The sequence below is a fragment of the Eubalaena glacialis genome, chromosome 8 (assembly GCF_028564815.1).
Source record: "Eubalaena glacialis isolate mEubGla1 chromosome 8, mEubGla1.1.hap2.+ XY, whole genome shotgun sequence".
In the NCBI taxonomy this organism is placed as follows: Eukaryota; Metazoa; Chordata; class Mammalia; order Artiodactyla; family Balaenidae; genus Eubalaena; species Eubalaena glacialis.
Window position 1 is genome coordinate 72,042,810 of NC_083723.1, and position 16,617 is coordinate 72,059,426.

Genomic DNA, 16,617 nt, shown 5'->3' on the forward strand with positions numbered 1-16,617 from the left:
CAATCCACAAAATAGCATGCTAAAAGGCTACACATGTAGAATTATTATAGAGAAGGAAGCCTCACTGCTTTTCATAAATTCTAAAAAGTCAGTCGCAATCATTATTCAACTTTAAATTCCAAATTTGAATTTGGTGGTGATGGGAGGGGTTGGAAGGCTGTGGAAAAGGACTGGGAAAAGTCGTGGGCCAACCACCTTGATAACCAGGAGGGCCATGACTATTCACCAAGGCAGCAGCATCCAGGCCGAGGGGAAGCATCCAACTGCCTAGCCCAGGGACCTTGCAAATGAAAGGTGAGCCTTTGATACGAGTCTATGGATAATAACGCATTGGAGGTTTCCTGTTAAACTGGCACTCAAAGGACATTTTAAACATCACTTTGAAATAGGGATGTGATGGTGTTATCAAAAGATATGAATGAATTCAAGTGGCATTTTTAGAGTACTTTATTTCAATCATGATAAAACACTTGGTATATTCAATTTTGTAACATTTTAGATATTGGTATTGTTAGGGGAAACACTGACTGAAACCACCCACCCTGGCATGAGTTATCTTACAACAGGAGGTCTTGGTAAGGAACGCGGAACTAACAATACCACCAACTGTAAGAATTTGGGAAAGGTCAAAAGGAGAGAGGAGATGCCAGTCCATGTGTCCTACCAGCCTCCCAGAATCCTCCTCGCTGGAATCCATCTTGGCTGAGCATGCGAGCACCACCAGGAAGGACCCTGAGTCAGAATGATTGGCCAGAGACAACCCGGCCAAAATGTAATTAACTTTATACCATAGTGAAACCGTGCTTTTTTATACAATATAAAACAATAAGTGGTATGTGAATATCCATGTATTTTAAGATAGGAGGTAACTTAACAAGTAAGCCAAAGTTCAGATAAAACTAACCCCATTACCATAAAACCCAAGACTGCGAGCCACGTGGCAGAACAGTCCTCTGGGTTCCCTTACCCTGTTGCTATTCACCAGGTGCCCCTTCCAAATAAAGTCTCTTGCTTTGTCAGCATATGTGTCTCCTCGGACAATTCATTTCTGAGTGTTAGACAAGAGCCCACTCTCAGGCCCTGGAAGGGGTCCTCCTTTCTGCAACATTATTAGTAAACCAAGGAATTCCTTTTAAAGTTTTCTATTTCCCTTTTCTTAAAGTTCTATTATCCGGTTCTTCAATTACATCCTCACATTCTACAAATACTTCCTGTTTTTCTGATAAATACTGTGTTTTGGTTATATTAGGCTAGGACTAAATTAGTCCTGTAACTTTTCCTGCTCCTGTTGTTTAGCTGATGGGAGAAAGGAAGTCACACTCACCCCCAGAGCTTTCTCAAAGCTCAACCACCTCTCCCGCCTACATTCATTCCCCAGTACTCTTCTTGGTAACTTCAAAGGCAGACACGCCTTCAACTCAAATCCTCATGGTCTCGGGGATCCCTTTAAACACAGGTGCAGTCGCCACCTCCTGGAGATCAGCATAAACTCGGTTATTCCCGAGCTCGGGTTGCTCACCTTCAGCCTGGTTCGTGGTTTGGGAGCCTCGCCCACCCTTAAGAATGGCCCGGGAGCAACCGAGACAAAAGAGGTTGGACTGGCGGTTTGGTTAAACCAAATGAATTGGTTCGGTGACAAGCTGCGTCCTCCATGTCACTAAACGCCATTTTCACTGCGCCTGTATCGCCTGCTCTTCATCCCACAGGCAGGAAAACCAGGTTCCGGGAGAAAAACCTCGGAGCATGACTATCCGTGAAGTCGGACTCGAGTGGATTAGCGTGGTAGTAACCTCTGGAGACCAGGGCCCTGGCCCGTGGCTTTTCATCCCCGCGGCTTCTTAGAATCAGAAGCCTGGGACGCCCCCGACCACTTAAATCAGAACCCTTATCTACTTGGGAGATTCCAATGCTCAAGCCGAGGACCCAGGCGCGCGTTCTCTACTCTGCACGCGGAGGCCGGCGCGCGTCCCTCCTGGGGAATTGAATGGAGACCCGGGCCTCCCCCGAGGTGTCCTAGTGTGACCGGGGGCCAGCTCACAAACGCGCGGGCGCGCGGCAGAGCCCAGGCGCCAGGCCACTGCTGCCGTGGGCCCAGGCTCGCGTCAGAGCCGAACAGCAGGCCGCCGCCACCGTCGCTGGAGTCCTTGAATGCGACCCCTCCCGCTACTCGCTGCGGAAAGACTCCAGGTGACGCGAAGCTCTGTGACTTACTTCGGCGGCCCTCTAAGCCAAATCCAGGTTTTCTCCTCCCCTTTCCCCTCAACACCTGCAGCTCTGCGTGTCCTCCCTTTTCTCCATGCCCCTGGGATACCCATTTCGAGAGTGTGTGCATCCTGTCCTACATTGCTTTAGCCTCTGTTCAGTGGCCATTTTTTCACATTCTAGGAAGCAATTTGTCGATGCTGCACGGTATAAAAATGCCCATGTGTCTCCCTGAACATCCATGTCTTTCAGCTCTGTAACAAATTACATTGGGTCATTGTTCAACTTACTAATATTTAGGAAAACAGAGTTGGGATCTATTTTTGCCTATCAAATTGGCAATATTTGTTTTTAACTGAAACTCTCAGTGCTTGTGAGAATGAGGGCAGACAATATACATTTTTAGAATGTTATTTAGTTGTGTATATCAACCTTAAAAATGCTCACATGGGAATGGTTAAATAATTGATGGCACATACTTCTATGGAATATTTCTCAGGCATGAAAGATAAACTTTTCAAATATTTGATTTCAAACCATGGTATGTTAACTATGATTTATATTCTCTGACAATGTAAATGTTTCATATCTGTACCGTTCAATAAGGTAGTCTCCAGCCAAGTGTGGCTTCTCAGCATTTCAATTGTGGGTAGTATGACTGAGGAGCTAAATTGTAATTTAATTAAATTGAAATTGAAATAGCCACATGTGGTTAGTAGCTACCATATTGGACAATGATGCACAGTCTCAATTTTGTTTTAAAAAAAGTATATATATGATATCCATCACTGGCTATCTCTAAGAAAGGGACATCATAGTTGCTTCTCCAGCATCTGTTCTTCCTTTGGGTTGCTCTATCTCCCCGATATGTGTATATATGTGGGTGTATATGTGTGTGTATATATATATACACACACACAGATCTCATCTCTGACTCAGTTTCGCCTCCAATACCAGTCCAAACTGGGTGCAGCATTCATGGCCAATCTGTAGGTACCCACACATGGAGACCAGAGCAACACTTATTTGATTATGTATCTTTTAAAAACAACCCTTTTGTTACACAGCAATGTGAATGTACCTAATGCTGCTAACTGTGCACTTTAAAATGGTTAAACTGATAAATTTTATGTATATTTTACCACAATAAAAACAAAAACAAAACAACACCCCTTTTGCAGAAAAACAACCAAATACCAGAGGATAAAACTACCATAAACTACGGTGACCCATCAATATCACAACCCCATGTATGCCATGCTTACTAAAGCACAAGGGCTAAAGCCACCTGAAGAAGGCATTCCCACAAAAGCCAACTGCACGATCTGGGCTGCTACAAAATACCAAGGTCAAAACTCCAAGGCTGTAAACCATGAACCCTCACCACCCCAGAGCCTTAATTTCTCTAGTTGTATTTATTTTTCAAAGTGTTCAGCCAATGCACCAGATGTTGCAAATTGTGGACAAAGAATAACACCCTTTCTTCCCCTCCCAAGTTTCTTATCATTAAATATAACCAGCTAGAAAGAAGTCAAAACATCACATTTATGACTGATAAAGCAGTTTAGAGAGAGTGGCTTTGGTCTACAGCTAAGTGAAATTGTAATAATTTGCCACTGAATTCGACATAATTACTTTGTCATCACACAGATGGACAGCCTTGGCTGCCCCAGCAGGTATGCAGCCCTTTTATTCTATGGAAGACAACCGGCTAGAACACAAATCTTGCAGACAGAAAGACTGGAAGGAGGGAGCCCAAAAGGGCCTGAGTTCATCCGTCATCCAAGTCTCCTCTTCTCTGAAGAGGAGATATAGTGGAGATGAGGCTCAAGACCAAGGGCATTGCATGAGTAGAGTTTCCTCCACATGAAAACTTGAAGTCAGGAGAAAGCAGTTACTTCCCCACATGTCTCAGGAAGAAAAAGAAAATCTGGACAAACCAGTAACCATTAAATAAAATTAATAAGAGATCAAAAAGCAAATTTTACAGAACCTTCAGGGAAGAGATTATTCCTATAATATATAAAATGCTTCAAGAAGTAGGTAATTAGGTTGTTACCCAGCTCATTTTACGAGCATAATATAACCTTGACAGTAAAACTGGACAAGAACGGTACAGAAAAGGGAAATTATTAGCAAAATTACTAATAACATAGCCATTAAAAATTATGAGTAAATGTTACATTTAATTCAGAAGTAAATTAAAAAGTAATATATTATGACCAAGTTTGATTTATCCAAGAAATGCCACATGTTCAATAAAGAAAATCTATTAATGTAATACACCACATTAGCAGATTAAAGAAATAAGACAGCGGCTATCATTCCTCCTATTCCACATTGTGTTGAAGGGCTTAACAAATGTAGTAAGACCATAAGAATAAACAAGAGTCAGAGACTGGATAAGAAGAAAGAAAAAACCACCAATATTCATGATATTGTCCCTGTAGAAAATCCAGGAGAATGTGTAAATTTATTAGAACTAATAAGAGAGCCCAGTCAGATTGCTGGATACAAAATCAACATACAAAAATTAGTAGTGTTCCTGTATACCAATATTTTAAAAACTAAAAAAAAAGACATAGGAAACAGATATCATTCCCAACAGTAACAGAGCTATATCACATTATTAAATAGGAAGATTGAACGTCATAAATACATCACTTCTTTCCCAAATTAATTTACAAATTCAATTCTTATTGAAATACAAGCAAGATATTATGTGGAACTTGACACGCTTATCCTGAAATTGATCTGGCAATGTAAACGATTGAAAATAACCACTATAGTTTTGAAGAAAAACAGTGATAAGGTGAGAGCACTTTCTCTACCAGATATCAAGTTTTATTATAAAGTTATAATCATAAAAAAACATGTAGTATTGATGCAAACTTACACAAGTAGATAAAAGGAATAGAATTGAAAGTCCAGAAACAGCTTCCACACATATATGAAGTATGATTGAGGCGACATTAGAAATCAGTGAAGAAAGGACTTATTATTCAATGAAGTTTTGGAAATAATTGACTAGACATATGAGAAAAAAATTAAATAAGATACTTACCTCAAAGCATACACAAAATTATTTCCATACAGATTAAAGAACCAACTGTAAAAGGCAAAGCATAAAATGTTTTAGATGCTGGGTATCTTTTATCTGCACGTTGTATCAGTCTTTGCTGCATACCACTTCTATTTATTTATTTTTGACCATGCCACGAAGCTTGTGGGATCTTAGTTCCCTGACCGGGGATTGAACCCGGGCCCTTAGCAATGAGAGTGTGGAGTCCTAACCACTGGACCGCCAGGGAATTCCTTGAATAACACTTTATTAAGCTCACAATTCTGAGTTAGCCACTTGGGGTTGGCTCAGCTGGACAGGTCTTCTGATGACTGTGGCTGGGCTCACCCACGCATCTGTGGTCAGCTGCCAGTCAGCTGGGTCACTCTGCTTCTGAGTGTTGGCTGGCTAAAGGCTGGGGTGACAAGTTAAATGTCCTTCATCACCCAGTAGTCTAGCCCAGACTACTTCACATAGGTAGGGGTCTCAATAACTGTTGAAAGGACAGTTCTATAAGCCCCAATGTCTTTCAAAACTCTGCTTGCATCATATTTGCTAATGCTCCATTGGCCAAAATAAGTCACATGGCCAAGCTGAGATTCAAGAGGTGGGGAAATATTGATTCTAACTCTTGCAGGAAATACAGAGATAGGCAACATTTGTGGCCATTTTGTAATTTCTGATTCTGCTTTCTGCCCCGGGGGCTGAACCATATGGACTGCATCAAGTGTGTCTCATGCTCTTTGGCTTCCATTTGGGTTCAGCCAATGGGGAACAGCAGCAGAAGATAAGAGGAATGGAGGAGAGTGAGATTGAGGATTTATTCCCTTGGCTCTCTTGCTGCAGCACATTGCTGCAGACTGACTGGTTCCTCCATCCAAAGGCCCAGCTCCAGTCAGGTGGCCTTTTTCCACAGTGCACTATCTGGGTTCTATCTTTCTATCTATCTATCTATCCATCCATCCATCTACCTACCTATCTACCTACCTACCTACCATCTATCTATCTATAGCTTTCTGTCTCCTACAGTACAACGCTATCCTTTGTGGTTTCCCTACACTCTACCCACACCTTTGAAAATAAGCTCTCTGTTAAATTTTCCTCAAATTACTCAATTTGAATGGATCATGTCTTTCCTGTGGGACCCCGACTGATACAGAAGTAAATATAGAAGAATTTCTTAAATGAGGCACAAAAAGCAAAAACTACAAAATTAAAATATGACGAAACACATTGTGGAAATAGAGAATTCTAGACCCAAATACTCTGACTCAGCCATAGTTGAAATTACAGTTAAAGCCATAAGCCATACATTTTGAGAAATTTTGAGTGGAGATCATTTGGACACAGATTTTTTTAATAACCTTTAACACTCAGTTAAAGCAAAATCCAAAAGTGTATTCATTAAATCCCAGTCCAGTCTGGTGTGGTTACAGTTCTGCTAAAGTTAGATCTACACATGGAAATAATATAATTTATTTAATATGCCTCCTATTCTGGACATATGTTATAGCCAATCCATTACTATTACAAACAATGCTTTTTGTGTTCACTTAAGAATTCATTCTCTATCCTAATGTCATGAAGACATCCTCTTAATATCATCTACCTGAAGTCTTATTGTTTTACTTTTCACATTTAAATCTATAGTCCACCTAAAATTGATTTTTGTGGATGGCAAGATAAGGGTCAAAAATCTTTTTCTTTCTATATGGATTCCCATTTGACCCAGAATCAAAAGCTATTCTTTCCCCATTGTTCTTAATGCCATCTTTGTCATAGATGAAGGTCCATATATGCATGGCTCCCATTCTTTTAATGTCAACCTTTTTGTGGTTTGATGCTTTAGAGTTATCTTTCATAAATAGCACTTAGGTTTTCTTTCTTGTTTTGTTTTTTTACAAATTGGTTATTTATTCCATTCACATTTATTTTGATTATCAACATATTTAGACTGGATACCCAGTTCTACGTTGATCATGACTTTCACCATAGTTGCTAGGAAGTCTGTTCTCATCTTGTCATTCCTTTGTAAGTGTTCCCTCCCTACTCTCTGACTGCTCTCATGATATTTTCATTGTTTATAATGTTCTATAGTTTCAGGGTAAAACTTTTTATTTATTCTGCTTTGGATATGTTGTACCATCATGGATCTGTGGATTCATATTTTTCATCAGTCCTGGAACATTCATAGCCATTATTTTTTAAAATATTGCTTTTGGTTCATTGTCTCTACTTTCTCCTTTTGAAACTCTAATTAGACATGTTGGTCCATTACATTATATTTTCCACGTGCTGCTTTATACTTTCCATCTCCTTATCTCTCTTTACTACATTCTGGATATATCTTTCATATTTTCTAGTTCACTAATTTTCCAGTTGCTCTAGCATCATTATTGAAAAGACCATTTTTTCCCAATGCTCTAAAGTCCCATCTTTTTCATAAATCAAGTATCCATATGCCATAATCAAATGTCTGTTTCTGGGACTTGTATATATTCTACTGATCTACTTGTATAGTCTATCTTTTTTTTTTGGCTGTGTTGGGTCTTCTTGCTGCACACCGGGCTTCTCTAGTTGCAGTGCACGGGCTTCTCATTGTAGTGGCTTCTCTTATTGCGGAGCATGGGCTCTAGGTGCGCAGGCTTCAGTAGTTGTTGCACATGGGCTCAGTAGCTATGGCTCGCAGGCTCTAGAGTGCAGGCTCAGTAGTTGCAGCGCCCGGGCTTGGTTGTTCCATGGCATGTGGGATCTTCCCAGACCAGGGATTGAACTCGTGTCCCCTGCATTGGCATGCGGATTCTTAACCACTGAGCCACCAGGGAAGTCCCTACTTGTATATCTTGTACCAATACCATACCACCTTAATTACTGTAGCTTCATAATAAGGCTTGATATCCAGCACGCAATTTCTCCCACCTGCATTTCCTTCTTTAAGAGTATCATGACTATTCTTGGCCCTCTGTCCAAGAACTTTTAAGAATCAGCTTGTCAAGTTCCACAAAAAGAAAGTTAGGATTTTGATTAGAATTTTATTCAATTTATAGATCAATTTGAAAAAAAACACTCCATTTATTTAGGTTTTGTCCAATTTATCTCATCACATTTTGTAGTTACATTAAGTAGTATTTTTTATGTAGAAGTCTTACACATTTTTTGTTAGATTTATTCCTATGTACTTGATATTTCTGGATCATAAATGATACCTCTTTAAACTTTCATTTCTAACTCCTTTTTGTTGGTATAAGAAACGAAATTGATTTTTGTATGTTGAGCTTGTATTCATCAACATTACTTTATGTTCTTATCAATTCTAATAATTTATCTGTAGATGATCTTGGATTTTCTACATATATAATTATATGTAACTAATGACTTTTATTTCTTCTTTTATAATCACTATACATTTTTTCTTTGCCTCATGACACTGGCTAAGATCTCCAGTACAAGGTTGAATAGAAGTGATGATAGAGGGCAACATTTTCTTGCTTCCAACATCAAAGGGAAGTTTTTACTGTTTCAGCACTAGGTACGACATTTATTGTAGATTTTTTATTGACACTGTTTAGCAGATTAAGGAAATTCTCATGTATTCCTAGTTTGCTAAAAGTTTTCTTTAAAGTTATGAAAAATGTTGCAATTTATCAAGTGCTTTGGCATCTATTGAAATGATAATATGGTTTTTATCTTTTAATATCTTAATGTGGTAAAATAAATTTTCTCATGTTAAAATCAAACCTGGTATTTCTGGGACAAAGGCAAATTAATCACAAAATATTCATCTTCTTATATATGCTAGTTTTTAAAATATATAGAACAGTTTTATAATGTGTAGAATTTTTGCATTTTTGCCTTGAGTAAAATTGACCTGTAATTTTCTTATTCATATTGTCTTCCTTAGGTATTGATATCAAGGTTAGTCTCATAAAACATGTTGAAAACTGTTCCCTCTTTTTCTGTTCTCTTGGAGAGTTTATGAAATATTGAAACCATACCAGTTTAATAGAAAGTATTTAGGAGGGAGACTAAGGTGGCAGAGTAGGAGGACATGAAGCTCACCTTCCCCACAAACACATCAAAAATACACCTACATATGGACCAATTCTCACAGGAAACCAACTGAAAACTGGCAGAAGATCTCCTATACAATCAGAGCTGCAATAAAGATCTCCACATAACTGGGTAGGCCCAAAAAAAGAATGGGCATCCAGTGGAGACTGGTGCCCCTGGGACAGATCTGTAAGGAAGAAAAGGTCCACATGAGTAGACTCTCGCCCTGGGGAGCCCTCTTGCCTGCTGGGAAATCTGCTGAGACAGACAGAAGGGCTGGAGAAGCCTAGACTCTACTCATGAGGAGTGCCCGCAGGCTGGTGTGCTAACAATCAGGGAGGAGAGAAACTTGCTCTGGTGGCTACCAACTTGCTGCATTTCCCAATCCAAAGAGGTGAACACCCTGGCCCCATTCACTCCACACCACAGGCTGGTGCGAGATCAGGGCAAAGATTCAGTCTAGCTACACAGAGACAGACCGAGGCACCTGAAATGTGATCTGGGCAGAACTGCAGAGACCATTGTCAGCACACACTTGAGGGCTGTGGGTCAAACTGGGAAGACATTGTCAGCTTGTACACCAGGTGGTGCCAAGAACATGCAGCAGCTAAGCACTTAATCTTGGGCAGACAGGTCCTGGGAGAAGACTGCCACAGAGGCAGTCCAGATCCCAGGAGGCAGCACAGCCACCTCAATTCCTGCAGCCACAACACCCTGACCCCAGGCCCAGGCTATTTCACATCACAGCCTTGCACTAGATTTGGGATGAACACAACAGAGAAAGGGATGCGATCTTGGGCTGCTTCTGAGTGGAAATGCAGATGCCTACACAGGCAGCACACAGGTCTGCTGTGACAGCATGGGCCTCACTTGCTTCAGCAATCATCTCCTTTGGTGCAAGGCATGCACCCAAGGGCAATGGAGCCTGATCAAACCCAACCCTCAGGGCTTCTACTCCAAAAACTGGGGAGCAGATCCCACCCCCAGTAGGGCAGTGACAACCACAGAGCAAAGAGGAAGCCCCACTTCACATCCAATACAGCCTCTAGACTGTACAACCACAACATCAATCATAACCCCTTATCAAGGGGATAACAGCCAGCATACTCTGAAGAAAGACGTGGCTGTTACGTATACCAAAACCAATCCTTGCACCAAAAATATTGGAAACACACAGTCTTCACAGGGATGATCCCACATAAAAACACCCCTTCAAGACCACGGTAGATAACTGTTTCTCCTAAATTCATAGAGACATAGAAAGTTAAGTAAAATGAAAAAGCAGAGGAACTACTTTTAATCAAAAGAACAAGAGAAGTCCCCTGAAATAAGAAAACAGTGGAACAGACCTCACTAGTCTACCAGACCCTGAGTTCAAAAAGGAGATAATAAAAATGCTAAAGTAATTAAGAAAGATTATCGATAAAAATGCAGATCACTGTAACAAGGAACTAGAAACTAGAAAGATGAATCAATCAAAATTAGACAATTCAATTGCCGAGATAAAAACTAACCTAGAAGCAATGAATAGCACTAAATGAAATGAAAGAACAAATAAGTGATCTGGAAGAGAGAATAATGGAAATCACACAGTCAGAACAGCAGACAGAAAGACAAATGAAAAAAAATGATAGCAACATATGAAATCTATGGGATAAAATAAAGCATGCCCACCTACGCATAATAGGGGTTCCAGAAGGAAAAGAGACAAAAAGGGGGATCGAAAATGTATTTGGAGAAATTATGGCTGAAAAATTCCCAAACCTAAGGAAGGAAACAGATATTCAAGTACAGGAAACACAGAGGATCCCAAACAAGAAGAACCCAAACAGATCTACAGCAAGACACATCATAATTAAAATGGCAAAAGTTAAAGAGAGGATTCTAAAGGCAGCAAAAGAAAACAAAGAGTAAGTTACAAGGGAATCCCCATAAGGCTGTCAACTGATTTCTCTTCAGAAACTTTGCAGGCCAGAAGGGAGTGGCATGATATATTCAAAGTCCTGAAAGGGAAAACCTGAAAACTAGAATACTCTATCCAGCAAGAATATCATTTAGCATAGAAGACAAGATAAAAAATTTCTCACATAAGCTAAAACTAAAAGAATTCAGCAATACTAAACCTACCCTAAAAGAAATATTGAAGGATCTTCTCTAAATAGAAAAGAAGCAAGAATCTATAGGAAATGGAAAACCATATAGGAAAGGCCAATATATAAAAGAATTGAAGATCACTTAAATAAGCCAGTACATAGTTCAAAAAAACAATCAAAAATTTTGCAAAAGCGATGATAACTATTACAATTAACAGCAAAAGGATAAGCATGAAGATGTGAAACAGGACATCAAAATTGCAAAATGTTGGGGAGAGGAGTATAAAAATGTAGATCTTTTAGAATGTGTTTGAACTTGTATGACTATCAGTTTAAAGCAAGTAGATATAGTCATGGGTCAACATACTTGAAAACTAGAGTAACCACAAATCAAAAACATACAACAGGTTCACAAAAAGCAAAAAGAAAGGAATTCAAGCATACTGAAAAAGAAAATCATCAAACCACAAAAGGAAAAACAAAAAGAGGAAATGAACAGAGAAGAACTACAAAAACAACTGGAAAACAAGGTTTAAAATGGCAATAAGTACATACCTATCAATAGTTACTTTAAGTGTCAATGAACTAAATGATCCAATCAAATGACATACAGTAGCAGACTGGATTAAGAAAACCAAGAATCTACAATATGCTGCCAACAAGAGACTCACTTCAGGGCAAAAGACACACACAGAATGAAGGTGAGGGGATGGAAAAATATATTTCATGCAAATGGAAATGACAAGAAAGCAGAGGTAGCAATACTCAAATTAGACAAAATAGACTTTAAACCAAAGGCCATAAAGACAAATAAGGTCATTATATAAAGATAAAGGGATCAATACAACAAGAGTATATTACATTCATTTACATATATGCACCCAATATAGGAGCACCTAAATATCTAAAACAAATACTATCAGACATAAAGGGAGAAACTGACAGCACTACATTAATAGTAGAAAACTTTAACACCTCACTGACATTAATGGACAGATCATCCAGAAAAAAAAATCAATGAGGCAACAGAGGTCCTAAATGACACAATAGACCAGGTGGACTTAATTGCTATCTACAGGACACTACATACAAAACAAACAAACAAACAAAAAACAGAATACCATTCTTTTCTTTTTTCTTTTTTTATATTTATTTATTTTATTTATTATTTTTTTGCCTGCATCGGGTCTTAGTTGCCAGAATACCATTCTTTTCAAGTGCACATGGAACCTTCTCTAGAATGGACCACCTGCTAAGTCACAAAACAAGCCTCAACAAATTTAAGAGGATAGAAATTATTTCAAGCATCTTTTCTGACCACAACCGTATGAAACTAGAAATCAACCACAGAAAGAAAAACGAGAAAAGAAGGAACACGTGGAAACTAAACAACATGCTACTAAAAAAAACTGAGTCAACGATGAAATCAAAGAATAAATTGGAAAATACCTCAAGACAAACGAAAATGAAAATACAACCTTACAAAATCTCTGAGATGCAGCAAAAGCAGTTCTAAGAGGGGAGTTCATAGTGATACAAACCTTCCTCAAGAAATAAGAAAAATCTCAGATAAACACTTAACCTATCACCTAAAAGAATTAGAAAAAGAAGAAAAAACAAAACCCAAATTCAGAAGGAGAAAGGGAATAATAAAGATCACAGAGGAAATAAATACAATAGAGATTAAAAGAAACAACAGAAAAGATCAATAAAACCAAGACCTGTTTTTTTGAAAAGATAAACAAAATTGACAAACCTCAAGCCAGGCTTACCAAGAAGAAAAGAGAGAGGACCCAAATTAACAAAATAAGAAATGAAAGAGAAGAAATAACAACTGAAACTACAGAAATACAAAAAAAAATCATAATACTATGAACAGTTATATGCTAGGACAACCTAGAAGAAATGGACAAGTTTCTAGAAACATACAGCTTGCCAAAACTGGGTCAAGAAGAAACAGATAATTTGAACAGAGCAATCACTAGAAGTGAAACAGAATCTTTAATGAAATTCCCTGCAAACAAAAGTCCAGGACTGGACAGCTTCACTGGGGAATTCTACCACACATACAAAGAAGAACTTATACCGATCCTTCTCAAACTATTCCAAAAAATTGAAGAGGAGGGAACATTCCCAAATTCATTCCACGAAGTCACTATCACCCCTATAACAAAACTAGACAAAGACACTACAAAAAAAGAAAATTACAGGTCAATATATTTGATGAGTATAGATGCAAAAATCATCAACAAAATATTGGCAAACTAAATCCAACAATACATAAAAAGGATCATACACCATGATCAAGTTGGATTCATACCAGGGTCGCAAGGATGGTTCAACATATGTAAATCAATCAATGTGCTACACCACATCAACAAAAGAAAAAACAAAAACCACACGATCATCTCAATAGATGCAGAAAAAGCATTTGACAAAATTCAGTATCCATTCATGATTAAAAACTCTTACCGAAGTGGGTATAGAGGGAACATATCTCAACATAATAAAAACAATATATGACAAACCTACAGTCAACATTATATTCAGCAATGAAAAGCTGAAAGCCTTCACACTAAATTCAGAAACTAGATAAGGACCCCCAATATCACCACTTCTATTTAACATAGTATTGGAAGAACTAGCCCCAGGAATTAGGTACGAAAAAGAAATAAAAGGTATATGAACTGGAAAGGAAGAGGTAAAACTGTCACTATTTGCAGATGACATGATATTCTATATAGAGAACCCTAAAATCTCCAAACAAAAACTATTAGAACTAATCCATGAATTCAGCAAGGGAGCAGGATACAAGATTAATATACATAAATCCGTTGCATTTCTTTACACTAACAATGAAATACCAGAAAGAGAAAGTAAAAAAACAATCCTGTTTAAAATCGATTAAAAAAATTACCTAGGAATAAACTTAACCAAGGAGGTTAAAGACCTATACACTGAAAACTATAAGACATTGATAAAAGAAACTGAAGATAAGTCAAAGAAATGGAAGGATATCCCATGCTGTTGGATTGGAAAAATTAATATTGTTAATATGGCCATAATACCCAAAGCAATCTAGATTCAATGTGATCCTTATCAAAATACGCATGACATTTTTCAAAGAACTAGAACAAATAATCCAAAATTTTATATGCAACTACAAAAGACCTAGAATTGCCAGAGCAATCCTGAGGAAAAAGAACAAAGCTGGAGGCATAACCCTTCCAGACTTCAGACTATACTACAAAGATACAGTAATCAAAACAGCATGGTAGTGGCACAAAAACAGACATATGGATCAATGGAACAGAATTGAGAGCCCAAAAAGAAACCCACACACCTATAGTCCATTAATCTACTACAAAGGAGATAAGAATATACCAAGGAGAAAAGACTCTTTAACAAGTGGTGTTGGGAAAGCTGGACAGCTACATGTAAATCAATGAAATTAGAACACTCCCTCATACCATATACAAAAATAAACTCAAAATGGTTTAAAGACCTAAATATAAGACATGACACCCTAAAACTCCTAGAAGAGAACATAGGCAAGACATCCTGACATAAATTGTAGCAATATTTTCTTAGATCAATCTCCCAAGGCAAAAGAAATAAAAGCAAAAATAAACAAATGGGACCTAACCAAACTAAAACACTTTTGCAAAGCATAGGAAACCATCAGCAAAATGAAAAGACAACCTACAGAATGGGAGAAAATATTTGAGAATGATGTAATGGACAAGGGGTTAATATCCAAAATATACAAACAGTTCATATAACTCAACATTGAAAAAATAAATAAAAACAAACAACCCAATCAAAAATTCAGCAGAAGACCTAAATAGACATTTATCCATAGAAGACATACAGGTGCATGGAAAGATGCTCTAATTATTAGAGAAATGCAAGTCAAAACCATGACAAAACCAAAACACCTCATACCAGTCAGAATGGCTATCATCAAAAAGTCTACAAATAATAAATGCTGGAGAGGATATGGAGAAAAGGGAACCCCTCTACATTGTTGGTGGGAATGTAAATTGGTGCAGCCACTATGGAAAACAGTATAGAGGTGCCTTAAAAAACTGAAAATAGAGCTACCATATGATCCAGCAATTCCACTCCTGGGTATATACCTGGAAAAGACAAAAACTCTAATTCAAAAAGATACACACACCCCAGTGTTCACAGCAGCACTATTTACAATAGCCAAGATATGGAAACATCCCAAATGCCCATCAACAGATGACTGGCGTAAGAAGATGTGATATATATACACAATGGAGTATCACTCAGCCATAAAAATGAATGAAATATTGCCATTTGCAGCAACATCGTTGGACCTAGAAAATATTATGCTTAATGAAGCAAGTCAGATAAAGATAAATATTATATGGTATCACTTATATGTGGAATCTGAAAAAATAATACAAATGAATATGTATACAAAACAGAAATAGACTCACAGACATCAAAAACAAACTTATGGTTACCAAAGGGGAAAGGTGGGGGAGAGGGATAAATTAGGAGTTTGGGATTAACAGATACAAAGTACTATACATAAAACAGATAAGCAACATGGATTTACTGTATCACACAGGGAACTATATTCAATATCTTGTAATAACCTATAATGGAAAATAATCTGAAAAATATAACTGAATCACTTTGCTGTAACCTGAAACTAACACAATATTGTAAATCAACTGTATTTCAATAAATAATAATAATAAAAAGAAGAAGGAGCAGTAAATATAGGGAGTTGAGTAGACAAGTATTGGAGAACTGAAAAGGTAGAGGGGGAACTGCAGTAACATAGAGATAATAAATACAGGAAGTAGCTACCACCCTAGGGATGACGGAACGAAGGGAAGAGGTTGGGTTATTAAAAACCACAAACTTGGAGGAGGGACCTACAGAGATGGGATCCAGACCTCTGAAGAAGGGTGCTGCCTAGCTGTGCAGGTTCCTCAAGAGTCAAACAAAAGACTTAAAGTCAGGCGTTAGTCCTTGAAAAGGTTGTTTTACTTCTACTTTTTATAGAAAGCATCCCTTTCTTTAAGGCATTTTACTTCCACCTATTGGAGAACTGTCATAACGCACTGAATTTGTTGGGACAAGATGCTTCAATACCATAAGTAAACCTACAATATCCACAATGAGAATGGTACTCTCATTCCCTTATGTATCCTTTCTCATTTTCTTTGA